The sequence below is a fragment of the Labrus bergylta genome, chromosome 12 (genome assembly GCF_963930695.1).
Source record: "Labrus bergylta chromosome 12, fLabBer1.1, whole genome shotgun sequence".
In the NCBI taxonomy this organism is placed as follows: domain Eukaryota; kingdom Metazoa; phylum Chordata; class Actinopteri; order Labriformes; family Labridae; genus Labrus; species Labrus bergylta.
The window spans coordinates 19,171,250-19,194,720 of record NC_089206.1 but is presented as its reverse complement, the minus strand read 5'-3'; the positions used below and the strand labels follow the sequence as shown (position 1 = coordinate 19,194,720).

The 23,471-nt window shown below is 38.3% G+C and overlaps 1 protein-coding gene across 3 annotated transcripts in view; it reads left to right on the top strand.

Annotated features, from left to right (window-relative positions):
* Nucleotides 1-6,921: 6,921 nt before the first annotated feature.
* The window catches only part of si:dkey-178k16.1 (band 4.1-like protein 1), a 41,403-nt gene continuing 24,853 nt past the window's right edge, over nucleotides 6,922-23,471 (top strand). Inside the window, exon 1 of one of the 3 annotated variants that reach the window (XM_065961023.1) lies at nucleotides 6,922-7,327. The gene's annotated coding sequence lies outside the window, so the exon portion shown is untranslated. The remainder of the gene's footprint in view (nucleotides 7,328-23,471) is intronic. The other 2 variants (XM_065961024.1, XM_065961025.1) reach the window with 2 other exon arrangements.

Genomic DNA, 23,471 nt, shown 5'->3' with positions numbered 1-23,471 from the left:
GTGATACATTTTGGTTTCTTAGAACTGAGGGTTGATTTCATACAGCTTACTTCTCTAATTGGGTCCTAATAGTTTATGTAGTGAATGATGTGATTTTTTTTATTCGTCTTATTCACCATCTATAACATAATTGTCAGCCGTGGAAGAGAATCCTTTCTTTCTTTTATTTTTTCTCTCATAAAAAGGAAATATTGTTTTTTATTTGCATATGACTGAATTCTGATTTGTTTTATTATCCTATATGTCCTAAACCAAAACCATAAGGAGAATGAGGAAATAATCAATCAATCATAGGTCATTGTACTATCAAGTTTGAGAAAATAACAGTGGAAATGCAGAAAACAACACAGGACTTCTTTAGCTGTGCTCAAAGGTCAAGAGGAGTAGTTGCAGCCTAGACAGGTCACCAGTCGGTTACAGGCTTGACATCAGACACAGATGAATATTCATGGTTACACCTGCAGGAGATTTAGAGATGACAATTAATCAAAAGTTGGAGGAGAAAGTGTGAGGGCACTCACTCTTCCTGCTCAGTGAGAGAGGTGAGAGAATCAACTCACTGCAGTCAGGCGTGTTTGGCTCTGATTGACTGTGATTAAGACCAGGTGTGGGGAGCTTTTATATACTCTGTAGTCTCCAGTGATCTGTGCTGACTCATTATCTCACCATCAGAGGTGGTGAGAGGTTCTCCCTGTGTTTTGTCTAGTTTTTTGTGTGTGTATGTGAACACCAACAAAGAGCTTAGTGTGTAGTAGATTTCCATTGCCAGTATCCCAGAGTATAATTTGGGGTGCTGGATAGTTTTGTTGCAACTTCAGCCTTTTGTGTTAACAAAGGTCTCCCTGGCACCCTTTGATTTTTGTTAAGTGTTTTCTGGGTGTCCTGGACCATTTTGCAGCAGTGGTTTAGATAATCATTTTCGGTGCATTATTTAGTTTAGGAAGCTTCTTGTGGCTCTATACAATTTTGTTGTTTTTTCCCCTATCGCTTAACATTTCTTTAGAATATCCTTCTGGGATAACTTTGAGACACCCCTGGGTCCGCACCTGCTTTTGTTTTACTTTTGAGATATTGTATAAAATTCCCTTCCAATTTTTTGTAGTGATTTTTCATGTGAATTTGTTGATCCTTTTGTCAGACTTCTTTTTATAGGGGTTTCTTAAATTTTAACCCATCCTCTCCTTCAAGGAGCAAATGAAGAAAGCCTAATCTTATAAATCACTGAAGAAAAGAAAACACATGAAAACTGAATAAAACTTTTTTTTTTTGTTATGCAGGTTCATTCAGAAGGAGTTGCCAACACACTTTAAGTAAAGAGAGAAGTGCTACGAGTTTAACGCTGTCATGTCCTCATTTTTTTTTTTTTTTTTTTTTAGACCAGGTCAGTTTTCACAAGTAATCTATCTCTTATTGTTTTCAAGAAATGCCAGGCCACTGCTCCTTCCACTCTTACTTGTTTTTCTTCAGTGCACATTGCCAAAGAGATTCATCTCTATCACGGCGTCTTAGTCTCTGAACTGTTCTGAGGTTAACATAAAGCCATTGGAATTCCTTTTGCCCCTCTATAGGTCATCTATCAATTTCTCACTCTGGATAGACTTGGTATGGAGTGAAGATTTAGTGTTCAGTGAAGTGATAGGAATTGCAGGTGCTTGAGCATATTGAGCCTGAGCAGAACATATTTACCAGTAACAGATCCAGGTCATTGAACTTACCTAATGGAATAGGGTAGAAACATAGTATGGTGCCACATACTGTATTCTACAACATGAAAAAGCACTACAGCACACACATCTTCACAGAATGAACAGTTCACCAAATGAGAGCAACATGTTAGATCTATTTCATGTAATTTCATGGGAAATAGCCACACTGCAGTCTGTTTGACCTATCTTTAGTAACACTTCAGTTGAGAGGAGAAAACAGCAGTCAGAGAAAGTTAGCATACAGCTTTGACATCTGTAAATCTCATTGATAAATAACACACAGCCTGCAGGGAGTCATGATGAGCAGCACCATTTGGGAGAGGAAACACGTTTGTTGTGTGTGTTCAAGTTTGTTTGTACAGGTGTGAGGTCAAAATAGCTAAAGAGCACGAAATCAATTATCCACATTTAATCCTTCCTCTTTGACTGCAACTTCATCAGTTAATATGTTGTGTCTTTTATCCTGAACAGAATAGGACTAGTTAAAACACTTAGTGCTCATAAGCTGTCATTTATTAAGAAAGACAAGAAGTTCCTGGTTTATAATTAGTGTTTAATATTGATGTCATGCTCTTCAATGTTCTTCAATGTCTAAGAAAGGGCTGATAAAGCAAAGTCAAAGGGATTCAGGGAACTTTATAAAAATTTTTTAAAAAAACTTAACAGCAAGGAGCAGAAATACAGCAGTTATCCAAACAGACAGGACAACCCCATGAGGGCCTTTCACACTTACAACCTGCGCTGTTATTGTTCTGGTAAATATCAGAAGAAGCTGGATTTATCTCTTACAACTCTATGTTGAAAGCTTTGTTTTATATTTGGCAGGATTTAGGCTATTATTCTATTCTAATTGGCACATATTCTGCAGAGACCTAAAAGACTCCAGCTAGACCTAGAAGATAAACGGAAAAGATTTAATCTTTTTTTCTCTGACAATTCAAAACAGAAAATCATTATTTAAAAAAGAAACTGAGTCCAGTTTGAGTGAAACCATAATGTATTCTTGCGTTTTCTCTTTGTGAAACATTTTAAGCTAGCAAGTATCTAAAAAAACATTTCGCTTGATTGTGGCACCTATGGTGATCACGGAAAACTGCATCCACTGCGATGTTTATTTTCCTCTGGATTTGCGCACACACACACACACACACACACACACACACACACACACACACACACACACACACACACACACACACACACACACACCACAAACCACCGTCACCACAACAACAACCCATCAGGACTGTTTCATTAGCACAGAGAGAAGTTACAACATACCTCTAAAAGTTTCTAAATAGTAACACATGCCCTGAAGGTCGATGCGAATCATAATATATAAATAAAAAACACCCCAGTGATAAGACAACAACAACAATAATAATAATAATAATAATAATAATACAGTTTCCTGCCACAAAGCAAAAATATTTTCATTACAGTAATTGCTTGCAAATATTCAGAGAAATAATATAGGAGTGACCTCATCTATGATGATATCGTAATATTGATTTAGTTGTGTAACTTATTTTCAGGGATTCCAGGTTATAGTGGGCCTTTTTGTGGGGGCGGCTTAGCTGGACCTACTTACATAGTGTATATTTTCAATAGGCTTCAAGCTCTAATCACTGATTTTATTCATTGGAACATACATTCAAAAACTTGTCTTATCAAAGAAAGACTGTTGTATACTGTACGTTTAATTTTTATAATGAAGAAAAGATGTCAGCAATTTTAAGTTTCTCTTATTAGTATTGAGAAGTGAAAGACAACTGCTGTCATTAAACATTTATTGGCTACAGTTGGAAACAGTAAAATGAAAGTTCCTTGAATTTGTTGGCAGAAGGCTTGCATTTAACTATATATTTGAAGCTATACTCAGACCATTCATCCCTGAATATACCTCTGGTTATATAAAGAAGAGCAGTGGTAGCCTACAGTGTAAAAAAACATTTCAGACTTTATTTACATGACATCAGCCATGCATCATTCAATGGTCGTTATCAAGCTTCTATGGCTTCAACATTGTGTGGTTTCAACTTGAAATTGTCGCTCTCGGGTAACGTTACATTGATTGTTTAAGCTGCAGTACTTGTTCTCTAGATCCGCCCCTACCAGAATCCACCAGTATGTGGTCTTGAAGGTGATCACCATTATGGTCTATATCTTGAGCTGTTGATGTCAAAAATAAAAGATAGCCTACTAAGCTCAGTCAAAAACAGTTAAAGGGATACTTCATGCATTTGCATTAAGCATTGTATCATGAGAAACCTGGTTGGTCGTGCATCCAGCCCTCATTTCCCCCTGAGACTGGAAAGTTCTGTATTTCTAAGTCTGAAAAGGAGCTTCCAGTGACGCAAATATCGTCATATTGCATTACTGGAAGCTGTTGCGGTTAGCGGGGTGAAACTACAACGCTAGTTCCTCATATTTTCGACCACTGACGCAACAAACTAATCACAGATCAATGGGTGGGAACTCACTCCCAGAATCAAAACTTAACGTCCGCCATATTGCTTGGAAGCTATGATAACAGGCTCTATGGAGAAAGCTGATAATGGCGAAAAATTATAAATATAGCGACTAGACGGCTGCTGTCAACAGGCCGGTCTTGTGTTTTGGCTGCTGCCAAACACAAGACCGGGAGCCGCGAGCCCGGCACAAGACCGGCCTGTCGGCAGCAACTGTCACGCGGCTATATTGCTATATTGCTGGCCGCCGCTGACTGCTGCCAGCTCAGCAGCCGAGACATAAGGCCTGCCTGTTGGCGGTGGTGAGGATGAGGAGCCGGGGTCGGCTCGAGCTGGGGCGGACTGGTAGTGTCGGTGCTCTCACTGTTTGCCTATGGACACAGACATAGAGTCTGTTTTCTGCCAGGAATTTCCAAGATCACTTCTGGAAGAAATCTCGGAATCTGTTGAGGAATCGGCCTCACGTGTTGAAGTAAATATGTCTGTAAATGTTTTTATTACTATATTTCTACTGCTATATTGTATATTTTGGAGAAACTGTAACTATCGAATTTCCCTCTGGGATTAATAAAGTATTTCTGATTCTGATTCTGAAATTGAGTACCTTAGTGAGCGGAAAGGAAGAGTAATAAAATGAAATCAAGAAATGTTAACAATTAAACTTTAAAACATGAGAACTATTATGATGTTTTACAGTGTTGCAGGTACTCCTTTAGTTGGTTACCTGGAAGTATGGCCCTTTTTCCTCGTGGCAACTTAACAGGGGTGTTTAAATGTCTTTGAAAATGCAGCAAATATAAATCATGTGTTAGGGGAATGTGGCAATGACATAATTGTATCTTCAGTCCAACTTATTATCCTTTATGGAGAAATAATTAATGTCTGGATTTGCCTCAAGGAAAAAGCATATGGCAATGTGAGTAATGTAAGGTACTTTGTAGAGAAGAGAGATTTATGGCCCAGCTTCAGTCTGGGTGTGCAGAGTAATTCTGCACATGTATGAGAAAACTGAAGCAACATGTATGGCCATCTGATGGTCGTTTGTTTTTAAAGTGTGGTTGTTATAACGCTAATACATGAGCAACAGTCCCCGCGACCTGACACGAGTGTCAGAGTATTGGATACAAAACTCATTTAATTTGAGAGCCTAACTGCTCCATCCTGTCTCCTTAACCCTTTTTTATAACCTTCCTGACTTTTTAAAAAATTAGTAGATCTTTCTTTGCACTTTGCTCATGCTAGCAATTGCATCTCATCCTATATGCATCAAACACAACAAAAAACAAGGAGTATGTTAAAGACGTCAAATTCAGTGGATGTCATAAGAAAGCTATCACTTACAACATTGGTAAGCTGAAGATTACAAACATGAATTAGAAGGTTGGGGCCTCAAAAGAGAAGATGATTTTAACTTACTGTCTAACTCTGACAGCTCCTGTACAAATAAATAATTTCAGCTTTCATTATCTTGCATTGAGTTAGTTTGCCCCCAACTTTGTTCTTACATGTCATTACTTAGTTTATCTTGCAGGTACAAAGCGAAGGCTTCAGTTTACTGATCGGTAGTGTGTAAAGGTAAATGAAGGGAAATGACGCCACCATGTGGAGAAATATCTGCAAAACTACTTGGATTAACTTAACAGCTGTTAACAAGTAAATAAAATGTGTTATCTAAACAATAATGTGTATGTATTCTGCTTATGTAATGTATTATCTTATTCATTAAGGGTTGCTATATACAAATATTATATAGCATTAGTTCAGGCTTCACAAATCTTTCCCATATGACAGTGAAGTGATTCCGTTGCTCTGGGTTTGCATATCCTGTAAGCATCAAGAGGGCCACTGCTGAGGCATGACTGGCATTGATTTTCCTGCATGCATATTTGCATTTGAATACTTGTGCATGAAAGCCAAAGAGGGCGTTCAGAACAGTTCCTATGACTCACCATGCAATACATCACCCACTTAGCCTTCATCCAATGAACACAGTGCTCTCTATGCAGGAGACAATATGCTATGTTTTCCTTAATGCAGTGGGTTAAAGACATATCTTTTGAATAAAATTGAATAAAAGTAACAATGTCTGGAGCTTGTTAAAAATGTTATTCCATACAAGTTGGCTATAAGGAACCTTCCCTTTATTAATAAATCCCAGATGTAATCAGAGCAACGTTTAGCTCTTTAGGCCTATCAATCTCCTTACGTCAACATCTAGGCCTATATCTCTTTCAATTAGTTTAATGCAAAGCCAAGTGCATTGATTTGCAATTAATGATGCCTAATGCACATTGCATTTAGACTTTTTAGTAACTGACAGGTCCCATGATGACATTTGAGGGCGCTCTGACACAGAAAGGATGCTAAAAGCTCTTGATAAGCATCACACGGCAGATGCCCGCCAGTCTTCAGTTTAACATTTTGTGCAGGGAATTAAAATGAGAACTTTTGAATAACTCAAGTTTATTCAGACGAAACCTCACCATACAGGTTTTTATTTTTATTTTTTTATAAATGATCATCACCAATGACATAGGCTACGTCAAACATCATAAAGTAACCTTATCTAATAAATGATACACTAAAATGTAAAGAGAAGATGAAGCAGGCAACTTGTTTGGAAGAAGGGATGAGACCGAAAATTGGAAAGGAAAAAAAAAAACGCACTTTAGAGAATATTTCAGAAGTTTATTCATATCTTTTAATGAAAGACAATAGGTTATGCGTAATACAATTTGTAGAACAGTGTTGATTTGGGAATGTTAAATCGTGCTATGTGCTTCAGACCATCTTATCATAGCCTACAGTTCACCATGCGCTGCTTTACTGCTGGGAATAGGAGCCGAGAATCAGTGAAGCAAGTGGCGTGAAGAGGCGCTGTGTGTGTCACAGGCGGAGAGGGTCCTCACACATCACGCACGACGTTAGGAGTTTCCTCGCTTCCACAGAGAAAACGCCCCTCTCTGCTCTCTTCTCCTCCAGCTCTTTTCCGACCGTAACCATCCCTGCCGGCTGGTGCCTGTCTGCTGTCCCCGCCTGCAGGACTGCATCTCCCGCGGCAGAGCGAACGAGCTCCGGGGCGGCGGCGGCGGCTGCGATCTCAATGATCAGAACCAGGACTGAAGCTTGACATCCGACCTGACAGGACAGGTATGCGTTTTATTTGTTCCTGTGATGACAGCGGAACAGGTGCATGCTGCATTCGCCGGTTGTAATGAAATGACATTGTGGGAGAGGGACGATAACCGGCGTCAAGCGTTACAGAAAACCGAGCTCTGCATGCTCTTTGTGCTTCAAGTGTCATGGAGGGATGGAGAGGGTGTTGCCACACAGCTTTAATCCGACCAATATGGTCGTCAGGCTGGTTTAATAAGCTGAACAGAATCAGGGCATCCTTATTCATGCACATGAAGGCCCTGTAGGCAGAGTGTCAGGTGCGCCTTTCTTATCGTATTACTCAATCACATAGACTCAGTTCTGTACACATCCATCCCCCCTACAATTGTTCAGAGCTATTCCTGTCAGTGTGTGTGAGATTTAGATTTCTTGAGCTATAGGCTAACAGCTGATGCTCGAGATAATGAGCTAATTGAAACGGAGTGTATTGTCGCGGGTGTGGCAGAGGGGGCAGGCGTGGGCGCCTCGGCTACAGAAGGTCTCCTGAATGTGTGAATTGCACAGAGACAAAGTGGGCTACACTGGCATTGCTCTCCTTAACTTAGCAGTTATCTCAATACATAACCTTAAGAAAGAATGATTCTATCAGTCTTTATTTGTATACATAGCGAGCAAATTCACAACAAATGTTCTCAACATTTAAAAATATATATATATTATGTTGCAAGGAGCAGGTAAAAGATCTGACTTATTGTTATATTTTGTCACAAAAGAGCAGGTAAACGACCTTACTCTACTATGTTACAAAAGGGCTGGTAAAATATTTGACATATTGTTATATTATGTTACAAAAGAGCAGGTAAACATTACGAATTGTTGTATTATCTAAGACGCCGTTATTAATCCACCATGAGCACGGCAATAAGCAACATCTAGCAAAGTTACAGTGGAAAGGGAAAAACGTCCTTTTAAAAGGCAGAAACCTTGAGCAAAACCAGACTCATGTTGAACAGCCGTCTGCAGAAACTGTGTTGGAGATGGAAAGTGGGATAGAGGGAGATGCAGGAAGGAGGAGAAGGATAGAGACAAGAAAGCAAAAATGATTAACTTTCCTTTGAATATCTTGTAATTTAAAATCAATTGGATGAAAAAAGCAATGGGTGTGGGAAATGTTAAAAGAGCTGCTTTACATAGTGTTTACTACAAAACATAATAGATTTAATAGATGTGACACTGCCACTAGTACAATCAGTCAATCATCAGTCCATTTTATTTCTATAGCACCATATCATCGTAAAGGTTATTTATGGCACTTTACATTAAGAGAAGATCTAGACCGCACTCTTTGTTATATTATTCAGCTAGAACCACCATGAATCCACCATCAGTGAGCAACAGCGGCAAGATAAACACTTAATTTTACAGGCAGAAACCTCAGCAAGAACCTGACTCATCTGTTGATAAAGTGGGAAAGAGGGAGTGGCAGAAAGAGAGAAGATACAACTATTTGTATAATGTTTTATTATGGCAATAGATTCACATAACACAGCTACTGCAGTGAATGGACAGAAAAATAAACTTCATAAAAGTCTTCATAATTGCACTACTCAGCAAGTTTTATTTCCAACACCTACAGACTAGTCAGACAGTAAGAGCTACCATTATCAGCATTGAAGCCTTCTGTTCATTCTCATCCCACGCACACAGACTGTCAGTCCTCCTTTAATTTCAGCCACACCACAGGCTACAGTAACTCACAGACGCTGAATTTGCGAAGCAGGGAGGGGGAAAATTAGAGCTTAAAATGTCCATCTGTCCGTCTGTTGTGTTGTCCCTCCATGCATTCTTTGGCCTCTTTTTCCTCGACTTCACCTGCTCCACTTTCAGCATGGCATGGTGCAAGCCTGAGCAGCAAGGTGTTCTTCTGCCACATCCCATGCTCATTCACATTAAAGAGAAAGCCTCATTGTGTGGATGCATGATGTGTTAAACACATGTAAAGCAAAAAATGGAATACATGTTTACTAGACTGTTGTCAAGGTGATCCAAGGAGTCTCACCGCTGGAGATACTGTAATGGAATTACATGCTACATTTCCCAGAGTAATTTGCTTTTATCTATGACAGCTTAGATATAAGAGGAATTCCAGACAACTAGAACAGGGAGGGACTAGCAAGGTTACATTGCTGATTGAGACAGTGATTCCATTACTAGTTAGAGTTGATGTACAACGCTGTGAATGCAGAGTAAAGGTTAGGTCAGATTTTGTTAAGCCGCAGGATGCAGTTTTGCACATGTTTGTTTTTGTATTCAGTGTGCAAGCTATAAAACTTCCACACCGCTCTCCCACGAGTCCTATTTTTAAGTCATCCTTTGATCGATTGGTAATAGCTCATTGAAGCCGGGCCAGTGGTCCATTCAGAGCCGAATTCTCATCCAGATAAACTGATATCACAAAAAAAAAGTGCGACGATTTCAACGATGTAATAAAGATAACAAACGCTCAGTTATTTGCATTATCATCACAAATAGTGTGTTGTGGGATAAGACGTCCGGTTTTTGAGTTCAGTTTTCCTCTATATAATTCTATAAGAGTGAGGCAGGTAACACAGTTTGACAAACATGTAGTCTACAGCGATCAAATTCCCAAACTACAAGCCAGTCAAAATCACAAGACAAGATTGACACTTTATTTACATTTAATGTAGAATGAGTGCATTTGATGGAAAGTTACACTGTAAATATTTTCAGTTTAAAAATACACTGAAGTATTTTGTAAATTTGGTTAAGGTTATCCTTAACTTCCTCCTTAAGGTGAGATCGAGGCTTTCTTAAAATGAATAACAGTGAAATTACAATCGAATCATAACTCTGACACAATCCAGCCAACCATTTTTACTTTTACAAAACATACTGTAAAAGTCATTTGATTCAAATCATCTCACTAGATTTGTGGACAATTAATTACCCTAATCTAATCTTGTATACTGTGTTTACTATCTTGCACATACATCAGAGATCTACATCATATACTTTTCTCCACCCTGTCACTGTGAATACTTGTACATGAACTGTGTCATTCTTCAATAAACCACCACATAACAGTTTACTTCCTCTTCTAGCTTACATGTGAGTAAACTAGCAAAGAAATGCCCATGGCTATTTTTCGCTTCTCTTTATCTTATTTTGATGTGCTTGACAAATGATGTTAGGCAAGGGTTCCCATGGAAACTGCATTTTAAACAGCCACGCCTGATGTCTCTGTGTTAACTATCGTTTGTGGCGACACTCTCCCTTTTTGGTCAGATAGAAACAACTTGAATGAGCTGCAGGCACAGGGTGGTGCCTGTCGTCTTCCTGTCATCGTAGTGACAAGTGATAACATGTTTTGTTTCATCTATTTAACTCTGCAAGTAAATATCCTTAAAATGCAAAGAGGGGAATCAAGAGAAGCATGCAGAAGATGTTTAAACTGTAGAAATGAGAGAAAGATTCTTGTCTATGCTTTAATTAAGTGTGACTGCTGTGGTAATGTGCAGCATAATCCGGCTGTTTTAGGGCTTTTTGTTCCTGGATAAAATCGATGAATTTATTTATCCAGGTAATTCATTATCATATTAATTAAAAAACAACAATTACATAATGTGCATCCTCATTAATGCAATGCATTGTACTAACATTTTATAATGTGGCACCAGGATAATGTTCGCATTTTCTGGAGGCTCTAAAGCTGGAGGTAAATGGTATATGGTAAATAGACTTGAGCTTGTGTCGTGCTTTTCTAGTCTTCTGACTATACAAAGCGCATTTACACCACATGACACACCTACACATTACACCCATTCACACACTGATGGAAGAGGTTTCTATGTAAAGCGACCATCAAAAGTAATCCCATTCATACACATTCATACAGCCACAAGTGTTGTGCCCAAGGACACATAGGACATGATGCTGCAGGAGCTGGGGATCGAACCCTCAACCTTCCATTTGAGAGAAGTTTTACTATTACTGTCTCTGTCCATCTGAAGCCATAATGATAACCAGGCTGCTTATACAGTTGGGGAAGGACAAAATATCGATACAGCAATATATTGTCAGTCTGAATACGATTATGTTGTCACTGGAGCCAAATATCGACATTTTCACAAAAACATAAAGGGCTCTACTCAGATTTCCCTGCCAATTTGACTTACAGCATCACCACTTCATGACTCCCTGCGGTCTATTATGTTAATGAGGCTTACATGAATGGAAGTTAATTGACCAAAGAAGAAGAAGAAGAAGAAGAAGAAGAAGACAGTGGAATAATGTCAGACATCAGTCAAGATGTGAAATGTGATAAGCGCTAAAAACTGACTGCAAATTGCAGTGATACTTAACTCCTTTAACAATTTCTCGGGGCATTTTTATATTTTTTAGTTCAGGTAAAATAATGTATCATTCAATTATTGTCTTGCAATATATTAATTAGTGCAGAATCATTATATTGTGAATTTATCTTTAATATGGGCCACCAATCATATACCAAATCTTATTGTATATTATTCTTGTCTCATCTTGTCTCGTCTCAACCAAGCAGCAACCTCCAGTGTTAGAAAATGAAGCCATTGTGGAAGTGCAAAGAGAAGTCTGCAGCTCCCTTGCTCTGTCTCAGTGAATACCCACAGCATGTTCAGCAGTCTGCACTATGTTTGTCTGTGAGTGTACCAACACTATGTCAACATGTCTCACAATCATTGTCATCCAAACAACTGTCTGTGTACAGTGCTGATTCTTAAAAAAAGGCTTGTTTGTGATAGAGAAATCAAAGTAGGTTGGCAGTCTGATTATTTCAATTATGTTTTAGTGATTCAAACTGCTTTTGGACAATTAATGTGGAACACACATGAAGGGGCGTCCTGCAAAGCAAAATTCTGTGAGGGCCTATGTAGAGTTTGGTCAAAGGGGTCCTTCTATGCCATTTTCTGCATTATGAAACATTTATAATCAAATCAAAATCATAGGGCTAATTCATGTAGCAGGTACGGAATTATGAAAAACTCTTTACATTTCATGTTTACATGTAAAAAAAAAAAAAAGAAGGACTGATGCTATAGGCACAGTGACAACAAAGAATGACGCATCTGAACCAATATGGATAATTTCACTTTCAAAACGAATGCGTTGACAAGTCAAACATTTCACTTTTTTATCATCCTTTTTTTCATCTTGGTCAGTAACAAGTTGCTTTTTTCCCTGTTGTAACCTTTGATCTACCACAAGCTCCTTATTTTCTTTCAAAATAAAAGTAGGTTTGTATCCTAACGGGAAGTAAAGTTCCCTTCGTCTTAGACAGTACTAAAATACAAAATACAACATTTAACTTGATTAAACTTGTTACACATTGTGGTTTTATTGTCATAATGAGTTCCCAACGTAGCTTTTATTCACATGAACGTTAGCGTGCCAGACGAACATACTCGGGTCATCATAACAATAACGTTCTAAGTCCCGTTTGTTCTTACCAAGTCTCACGAGACTTACACTGAGCATGGCAACATTCGAGGGTCACAACAGTAGTACAACTGTAAGGACATGACCCCTGGTCATGAAGCCATATATGAACATGAGATGTCTTTGTGGTGCAAAATAAATGTGAGATGGATTCTCATCTCATAAGTGAAAAACTATATTTTAAGAGCTTGTTTTGGCAGGTTTCACTACCTGACTTGTTTAGCTATGTGAGGATGAGCATTTGAATGCCACCTCCCCCATATCTCCAGTCTTACTTTGATACTGACATTTGCTACCTTTTCTGACCCCAAGCAATGATGAAGGTAATAGTAAATATTTTCAAGACAAGTCAGAAAGAGGAACTTAGTACTTCAGGTGTTGGTGGGTAGAAGCGGTGCTAACCCCTATAATTTCCCCTGCTGTGGCACAGACTCCCCCCTCAGAGAGTTCTTGTAGGTCTATGCAGGTAGCACCACTCCCTCTGGGCTCTCTCTCTCCCGGGGAGGATGAACTTGCAGCCTCATTGATTTGTAAGGCGCATCATTTATCTCTGTTGTGGTGTGACATGATTTGCAGCAGACTTAACAGTCCTGCTATGCAATCTGCCTCCAGGACTGCTGAGTGCCAAAGGTTTGGAGAATGTGTGTGTGTGTGTGTGTGTGTGTGTGTGTGTGTGTGTGTGTGTGTGTGTGTGATTTCCTCTGAGCAAGGACATCTTGCCACTCCCATTTCCCCCAACTCCCACGTTCTGGTTCCAGGTTTCTCAGAGCCAGCCCTTGCTCAAGATTGATAGACTGGCTGTGTGTGCCATTAGAAAGGAAGCAGTGATTACAAACTCGAGATGTGGAGGTAGCTGCATGATAAAATGGTAAGGCTCATTGAAGAATGTTTAGTGACTGGATACAGTTGGGGACCTGAAGATGTCAGATGATACAGTTATTTAGCACACTACATTAAGAGTGTATGTGAATGTATACTAATGCCTTTTAGCAACAGTAGCTGCATGTGACAGTCATTGCACAGAATTGCACATGTATTTAATCAAATCAAATAATTGTGAGAACCACCATAGTTCAGAAAACGGTTCAATTTTACTGTTGAAATTTAAATCAGTTTAGAACTGAAAGAGCAGGCCAATAAGCTCCAGCTCTGCTAGGTAGACACACGTTTTAACCAGCATTATGGGCCTACATTCACAAAAACGTTAATATTTAGATTTAACAACTAATTCTGATGCAGACTAATGATGGGTGATGGAGTTAAATTGTTTAGTCAGATACTCTTACACATCCTTCTTTGGGACAGCAGACACAATGTTGAACTTGAAAATGAAAACTAGATGGTTCTTTATTGCACTGGCTATTGTGTCATTTAGTCCTATGCTAGCATGAACATGCCATAATGCCACAACTACAATGTTTACATGCTTATGTTTAGGTTTACCAGGTATTATGTTCACCACAGTCATAATTTAAGTTAAGCTTGTAAGCATGTTAAACAGTAGTAGCCATGGCCTATGTGTTTGTAGCATGTTCATTAAACAGAGTGTAAAACCGAATTTCCCCCTCGCGGGATTAATAAAATATAAATTATTATTACTGTTTGTCATTTTTACAGTATAGTTCAGAAGGTCATGATCAGGATCAGACTTGAAATCCTAAAATAGTTTTATTGCGATCAGTTTTCACATGCAAGCATTGGTATTTGAGGTACAGTCTAGGTTATAGTTAATGTAATAGGATAAATGAAAATAATACTGTGAATGTGACGCATCATGAATATGAATTAGAAATGTGAATTATATCTGGGTTTTTTTTGTGCTAACAATCCATTAGGGCAGCCAACCTGTCTGAACTGCCAAGGAAACAACAGGGGTACTTTAATTCTTGGCACAAAAATAAGAGACCTGTAGCCATGTTTGTAGTCCATTGAATTATCTCCTCAAATGTCCTGATACCAGACAGATGGTTTATCAGAAGCAAATGTCTTTGTTACAAAGCAAATGTACTATCCATTTAAATGTCCAAATGAATGAACAGTGAACAGTTTGGTTTAAGCTTTGTTCATTTTTTACGTGATGTAGTAACAAAAGATATTCTGATGAAGGAAAAACACTGCCTGGAGATCACAGAAAACATTATCTGTGTTTTCTTTTGAGCACTCATGACTACACATTTTACGACTACTTCTTATGCTGCTGCTGCTTAAACAACTACTTCTACTACTGCTGGGTTTCACATTTATAACCCACATCCTAACATTGTAAATAAGGCTGTTAGAAGCTGATGCACCCTCAGTTTATAAGCACTGATGGTTCAAATCTTAGCTTCTTCATTAGAGGTTAATAAATGGGTCAATTTACCCTGACAAGTAAAAACTAAAGATCTTTCTGATCAAAGATTGTTTTCCTGTCACTGCACTGAACACTATTAGTTGTCAGAGTTTATTGTAAGCCCTGAACTGGTCCTTTAAGCTTTGCTGATTACTGTTTTCTTCTTATAGTAAAGGTAACTTTGACAGAGTAGGAAGCTGCTGGATTGCTTTTTCACAATGCATTTGAAAATGAAGTAGCCTATAGGGAAATGAGTCACAGTCAAATGCAGTGTGGGGGCTAACACTCTTTGGGGGGATGTTGTGAGAAATGATTGAGAAGATGACAACAGCAGTACAGATATGGCCAAAAAAAGAGATGAGAACAAATGTGCCTTGTTGGAGCAGCAGGGCTGATGTACAGAGCTAAATTCTGCACCTCGATTTAAAAGCTGTAAAATAAGGCAATAAAGCGGCATCCACAGTGAGGGGAATCACTTTTTTCAGTATGAGACCTCACAGAAGGCTTTAAAATCTGGCTACTATTATTAAAATATATTGCAAAAGACAAGAGTAGCAAGTGGATTTTATTTTTAAAACAATAATTGCTCTAAAAAAAGATCAGCACAGCATTGTTACCACAAAGACTGGAATTGTCCTGATTATTTTTAGAAAAAAAAGGAGCCTGGTACTCTTTGAAATAATCTCTTAACACCTTCATTGCAAAGCTTCATGTATGCTGATGACACCACATCTCATGCTTTTGTCACTGTTTTGCTCTCACACTGTAGACCAGACCTTTTTTTTTTTCCTGTGGAAAATTGAGACACTTGACGCTGTTAGCACATGCACAATTTCCTGCTAGCGAGAGGACTCCACAAGCTGTCATCCTCGTGTTTCCCCCTGCTATACTCTGACATATTTCTGAGATGCTAGATTTGACAGATTTCTCCTGCCTACCTGCTGATGAACGACAGGCCTGTGGGAAACTCTCACCTGCTTGAAGACTGGTCAATTTATGGGGCCTCTAAATTGACAGAGTCTCTGTTTCAGAGATGGCATGAAGACAAATGAGCAAGGGCAGACCTCTGGGAACGCTGCGTCATGGACATCATTCTGTCCCAGATGATCAGCCATCATGTTATTTGCTATCTGTCAATTTATCTGAGCTGCCGGGCTGCAGTAATGTATTGGTGCAACAAAGTCTAAATTGTACTTTGTTTAGTTGTGCGTTCTGCAGTGTGAGACTCTCTTCCCCTCCAGAGAGTTTAGTTGATCCCGGCTTACATCAGGACAGAAGCTCTGCTTAGAAGTGATTACTGTGTATCTGGGCTGAAAGAGAGCAGAGAGGAGGTCATCTCCAGAGATAGTCCCATGTAGCAAGCCTGATAGAGTCCTGAATAAGAGGACTCAGAGATAGGGAAGACTGTGTGTGTGTGTGTGTGTGTGTGTGTGTGTGTGTGTGTGTGTGTGTGTGTGTGTGTGTGTGTGTGTGTGTGTGTGTGTGTGTGTGTGTGTGTGTGTGTGTGTGTGTGTGCTTATGATTGGAGTGCTTATGTTTGACACAGTAAAGGGACCAGGCTGAACCAATCTGTGTCTTATCTTAAAAGATCGTGAACGGCTGATTGGCTAAGCACTGCTTATCAGATTGATGCCTGCAGTGTTTTATAAGACACTTGAATAAGTTATATTTATGCAACAAAGCGTATTTATTTGTATGAAAATAGATTTGATCTGTTCTTTCTCAGAAGCAAATGCTCCAAATCATAGACAGTAGATATATTTCCTTTATTTTTTTAAAGTGAAAATAAAAACTTAACATAGCATTATTTGGAGGCAAGCACTTGCTGCAGAAAAATACAGGATTGCAGATGCCTCATTTATTAAAACAGTGTTTGACCATCAGCAGCTAAGATGGTCAGTTTTGTGTGCTTGGTGTGCTTGGTTTAGTTTGTTTTTGTGTGTTTGGTTTAGTTTGTTTTTGTTTTTGCTGTTTGTCAAAGCACTGTTTTTAAAAGGTGCTATATAATTAAAGTTATTATTATTATTATTATTATTATTATTATTATTAATAATAATAAATAGAAGTTTGAGGATTATTATGCAGGCTGATATCCGTTAGCAGTTAACACATTTTGACACATTAAGGATAATTTGTTTTTACAGTAATTATTTTTTTATGAAACATAGTAGAGAAAATAATTTTGTAATCTGCACCAGAAATTTATTTGAAGCGTTGCAAAGATGGCTTTAAAAAATAATTTAGACTACAAAATAGGGAAATTATTTTAAGCATTAGCAGAAAATATAAGCCAACAGTTAAATGAATACTAATGAGTACTTCTCAAACATGAGTAAAATCCTTAGCTTCTTCCCAGGCACCAACACACAACAGTGACAGACTGGTAAAATATTTGGCTAGAGCTTACACTTTTAAAGTTTTCAGCAAAAACTATATTGTGCAGACAATATTTGGATATGAAAAAAATGGTGAGCACTAATTATTTGGTTCATGAACCTAACCAAGAAATATATTCCAGGTCGAACATGCTGGTTGTTTTGGAAAGAAAACATGTTTTCTACTATTCTGAGGCGAATAAACTAGGAGGCAAATATGCTCAGTAGTGACTCGTGAGTTGTCATGGATTATAATAATGCTAAATCCTGCCTCAGTCCAACAAAATCAAAGTATATGAGTGTAAAAAAAACAAATAATTGCATAAATATTGTGATTGATTGCATTTATAATTTACAGGTCTCCATTGTTGGTTATTGTGTCCACCAATATTCAGTATAAATTAATGGGATTCAACATTTAAGAATTTAAAATAATGATGTGTTGCCTAGCACCCATGGTGTGTTTCAGCTTTCAAAATTGTATTAGGGAAACCGTTAAAATATAATTTTACATTTTTTTTCAGTCGTAACTGTAATGAGAATGGATAGTTTAAATCCAAAGGAATAGTGCACCATATTTCAAAGAAATAGAAGGCTAGGAGAACAGCTAACGTTTTCATGAACCTGCTTCTTAGCTAACATAACTGTCAGATTGTGTTTAAACAAACCCAAAGAAAATGCCTAAAATCATGAGTAATGAATAAAGCAGGAATTTGTAAGCTTTTTTTATAGTTCACAACATAAATTGTTAGCCTAGCCTTCCTAGTAAGCAAGCTAACACACGTATCCTGCAGTTGTTTACAGTAATGTAAGCTAGGAATGTACACCTTTACTAATGTATCTTGAAACATTAAGCATTAAACAAGATTAGCTCGGACGTGGCTGATGCTAACATTACATTTTGCTAGCAGAAGCAAATAAATTATCACATATCATCATCATATTTCACCTCAGAATTTGGCCCATTATACCTTTGGAATTGCTCTATCCATTGTCTTTTTATGTTCTTTATTGAATGGGTTGCAATGAAACAGTAATCATTTATTAATTTCTATAGGCCTATATGTCTTGTAAACTGGAATTAATTAATATTAATTCATTTGAATGAATCTGTAATGTAAGAATGTTTATCATCGAAAAGCAGCAATTAAACTAGAAATATCTTTTGGGTTTTATTTATTATCAGTTAAAATTGTAGCTAATGTGCTCTGTGAGGACTGTGTGACTGTGGTTTTATCAGACTTGACTGACAGTGGCTTCTCCTTGGCAACCTTATCAGAGGTTACCACATAATCCCATTTTGATATCATCATGTAGTTCAGTTGTGGTGCTTACAATTTTGTAATTTTCCTTAAGTGCTATTCTTAATAGTAATTAGGACTCAGAAACTCAAAGATTGAAACAGAAGTTGAAGAGACTAAATACTTAGAATTTTACTTTAAAAGCTCTTCAAGGTCTTTATCATAGTGAGTGTTGCTCATTCAACAGTGTGAACAAACATTGAGAATGGGTTGCAAAGCTTCCCCTTTCTTTTTGTCAATATCACATTGACTTTTGTATCCTGATGTCTGACACAATTACCATCAGCAGTAGTTGGGGACTGCTGTGACCTTTAGTTAGCTTTTGGTGCAATCAGTTTTCATCAGGGCAAGTACCCATTTAGAAACTCACACAGACGGACACACTAACACCAAGGCGCCCACACAGTTTAGTCTCTGGTAGCTGGCGAGGTGCCAGATCACTTCCTGAGCACTGTCGAGGTGCCCTTGAGCAAGGCACCAAACCTTCTCCCCACCACCAGCTCAGGAGCGCCCGCTGTGGGCAGCTCCGTCACTCTGACATCTCTCCATTAGTGCATGTCCATAGCATCCTGTTTGTGCATGTGTGTATAATTCAGCCTATGTGTGTGTTGCATGCTTAACAGAGTGTAAAAACAGAAATTTCACGTTGTGGGGATCAATAAAGTAAAACTTAATCTTAATCTTAATTGTCTCTTCAAATGTTAATTGTCTCTTCAAATGTTAAAACTTGTTGTTAAACTTTACAGTAGTCTATATAGAATATCGTAATGATTAGATTTGTTAGATAACCATCCTATTAGAAGAACTTTACCAATGTTGTCCATAAATTTCTTAGGTAGACGTAAAAATAAAAATGTATTTCTGTCTTATGTAAGTTAAGAAAAGCCAAGTCACACAATCAACTTATTTTTGGAAGCCATAAACCCAACACGTTGTCTTTAAAACTTCACCTACTAAGATGCTGACATACTTTTCTCTTATATCTTACCTTGATGCTCGTTCTTTGAAGTTTAAGAACTAAAGCACCTCATGTGTTTTTTTAGAGGGACTTTTAATAGGAGTCTGAAGACAATAACTGTTAGAGGAATTTTAAGCATAAGCAGCCGCAGCACCTCACACATCTCACTCTGTCTCCGTCATCTCCCTCGCACAGATGATTAGGTGTGCACAGAGCAGAACTGATATGGAGCTGGAGTGATTGAATCACAAAGTGACCCAAATGAAAGAATTGATTGGCCACGTAATCATGATGTGTGTGAAATGAGCGCCCTAAAGTCTCTGACACTGATATATTAGAATTCCTCTCAAGTTTTCCTGTGATTCACTGATTCATTGTTCTGACAGCTGCTTTATGGGGGCTGACATTCACACTGAGCAGGGCATTAAAGTGGAGTGATCTGATTGGCTCACATGAACGAGTGCCGAGGAGGACTGACATTTATCACCTTAAAGTGATCACAGTAGAGTTAGATGTCAAGTTATAAGAATGGACTTGGAATTTGAATCATCTCTACTGTGTTGCCTAGTTGCTTACTGGACTGGTTTTATGAAATTACCTTTTGTAGCCTATAAAATGTTGAACACAGCGGGGGAAAAAACTCAACTTTAATGGCCCAGGTTATAATTCCAAATATTGCACACAAAAAACAAGGTTTTTTCACACTTACAGGGCTAACATGCTCATATTGATGATGCTTAAATACTGATTTTGCAGGTACAGTGACAACATATGTACCAATCTATAGAAAAGATTCTCGCATGATAACATTTGTTTATGGCTTTAAACACTGTGTACAGCTGAGGCATACAAGAAAACAGGGAGTTGAGATTCCTGTACTGATAGTTTAGTCTACATCATAGCATTAGCATACAATGCCAGGTCTCAATGGTGCAATATTAACAGTAACTGAGCTGTACTGCATAACCTACACTAATGTTATGTAGGAGATAATTGTGTCGTGGAAAATGATCATAGAAGGATGTCTATGCTTTGTGAAACCAGACAAAGGGATGCATCACCTCTGACCTTTAAAGAGGACATATTATACCCCTTTTCCACCTGTCCCCACAGTCCCCTGTGGTCTAAATGAAACATCTGTGCTGTGCTTTGGTCAAAATATAACATGAATCAAGCACTCGAGGAGGTTTGTGACCCTGTATAAACCAGCGCGTTCAGAATGCTCCGTTTTGGTGTGTGTGTCTCTTTAAATGCAATGAGCCCCCGCTGAGTTTTCCCGCTAGACATCAAGTCTGCTCTAGGCTAGGGCCGGAGTCCACAGGAGGAGATACCAGGGGAGAAGAGGGTGTTTTTTTTTTTTTTTTTTACCAGAATCCCACTGTGACATCACAAGGAGAGCAAATTTAAAACGCAGTATTTTTCTCTGTGTTGTAAGACTTATGCAGACCACAAACAAAGGACTGGATGGGTTTATTTCACATTGTGTGGGTCGGTAGACACTCAGGTTACCCAAATATATGTTCAAAAACACTGTCAAAGTAGATTTTTCATAAAATGTCCCTTTTAACATAAAACACTGTTCAAATATATTAATTGATTCTAACTGTTACAAAGCATGTGTGCATAAAACAACATTTTGGACAACTACATTTTTTTATTTTAGATACTGTACTTCCAGCTGAAAAGTCATGTGAAAATATCTTACTATTCTTTGGATTCACTAAGGCAGGCGTACACTGTACGGAAAGTCGGGGTAGATAGGATGCATGACCAAAACTCACAATTTATGTGGATATTTATGTGGAATTCATGTTGCCCCATAACTAAGTAACTTTGCTGTGTCATTGGTTGTTATAAAACAGATTCAGATCACTATGCTCCATGTTAGTTTCCTAGCTATTCAGCACTTTAGAACAGCAACCTGTACATGTACTTGGCTTCTGCCCCTGTCTAATTTTGACAGTCTCACTGCATAAACAAAAATTGAACGAGACAAACGCATGAAATTTCCCCTTGTTTTAACCTTTTCATCCTGAAACAGCTCACGATGTAATTCATGCAAATATTATACAGTTCTAATGAGACTATATTTGGAATCAATTAAGATATTTTGCATAAATAAGATCATTTAATACACCTTAAACTCCCATTAGAGGAGCAGAGTAACTGTGCATGATGTGAGCGTGTGACATCTGCAGCCTCTCTGCAGCCAGACTGTACTCATCTTTGATCCAGCTTCATTATGCAGAGGGAGGCTGACCTATCATGAAAGCTGAGACGTGCTGTGTTCAAGCCTCCCAAATTGTAAACACTGAGATGTACATCGACAGCTGGTAGAAGAAGAAATTATTAATTAGACCCGCTTCTTTGGAGAGAAATAGTAGTACATCTTTTCCTGCTTTACAAACACTTTGCTTGCCGTTATTAGACCAAATTATGCTTCTGTGTTGCTCCTCCCTAATGACAGTTTTCCTCGGAAGCTTTGTTTTTTTTTTTTAAATCAGCGCTTCCCATGTCCCCTTCTCACTAATCCTTTCCTCTCATTAACCTTTCGCCTTCCTTTATGTTTTTAATTTCAATTTTTTACATTCAAGCCCTACTATTTGTAATATAAAGGTCTGTCATGTGTGATTATGCACACGTGTGTGGTAAGGACCATTTAAAGCTTTACTCATAATATCATTTGTTTAATTCTCATGTTTAAACAATTTTAAAGATTTCTTTACTTTTTAATGGGAATCTGTTTCAAAGTGAAAAACTTGTTCTCTTTATGGCTTCATTTTACTGTTTCTACATTTGGTTGTCTCTAATACACCACTGGAGCTCTCCAGGTTTTAAACAGTGTTACAGATGCCTTAGGGCTGACACATTTCCAGGAGTTTCTTAAGAAAATGTTACATTATTCAGTTGAGTTTCCATTTTTCTTGGGCACAAACTTTTATATTGAGACTAGAATTGGGAATATTCTAAGATAAACAATAGATGATGATAAGTTAACCTCATATCTTTTGCAACTATTACCCTCATCCAAGAGTTCTTTTGGGGCTTTTTGTGCCTTTAATGGTGAGATATGACAGTGGATAGAGAGAGTGGGGAATGACATGCAGGAAAAGGAGCCACAGGCAGGACCCTAACCCGGGCCGCCCGCTTGGAAGACTATAGCCTCCATACATGGCACGCGCACTAACCAGCGCCCCACCCTCTTCCCTGTTTTTGTGTGGGGAAATGGAACCAACATAAGACTTTGCAGTATTACTATCTCATCGAATATCATCCAATATTCCTCCAAACATGACTTAAGTGTAGAATGAAAATAGTTCACATGCTTCTTTGCAAAATTGCATGCGATATAGAAGGAATATTATTGTTGTGACCCTGTCCTTGCTTTTCATATTAAAGCTATAGATTACCTCGTGGCTTTTACTCCAGGGATTTTTTTCTTCTAGTAAGGCCTCATGTGAATATTACCTATGTACAGTTTGTGACCTGTACACAGAGCACTGTGCACGTGGTGGAGTATATCTGTGGTCACCTTCAAACTGCAGGCTTCATTTGTCTCAAGCTCAGCATTGTATCAGCATTGGTGTATGTCTCACTCTCCAGCCCTTCTCTTGTTCTTTTTTGCATCCGTACCTCTTCCTATTATTCCCTCCTTCCTCCTGTCTCATTTTAGGATTGTTGTCATATTCCCAATGCCCTCTCCTTCCTTTCCTGG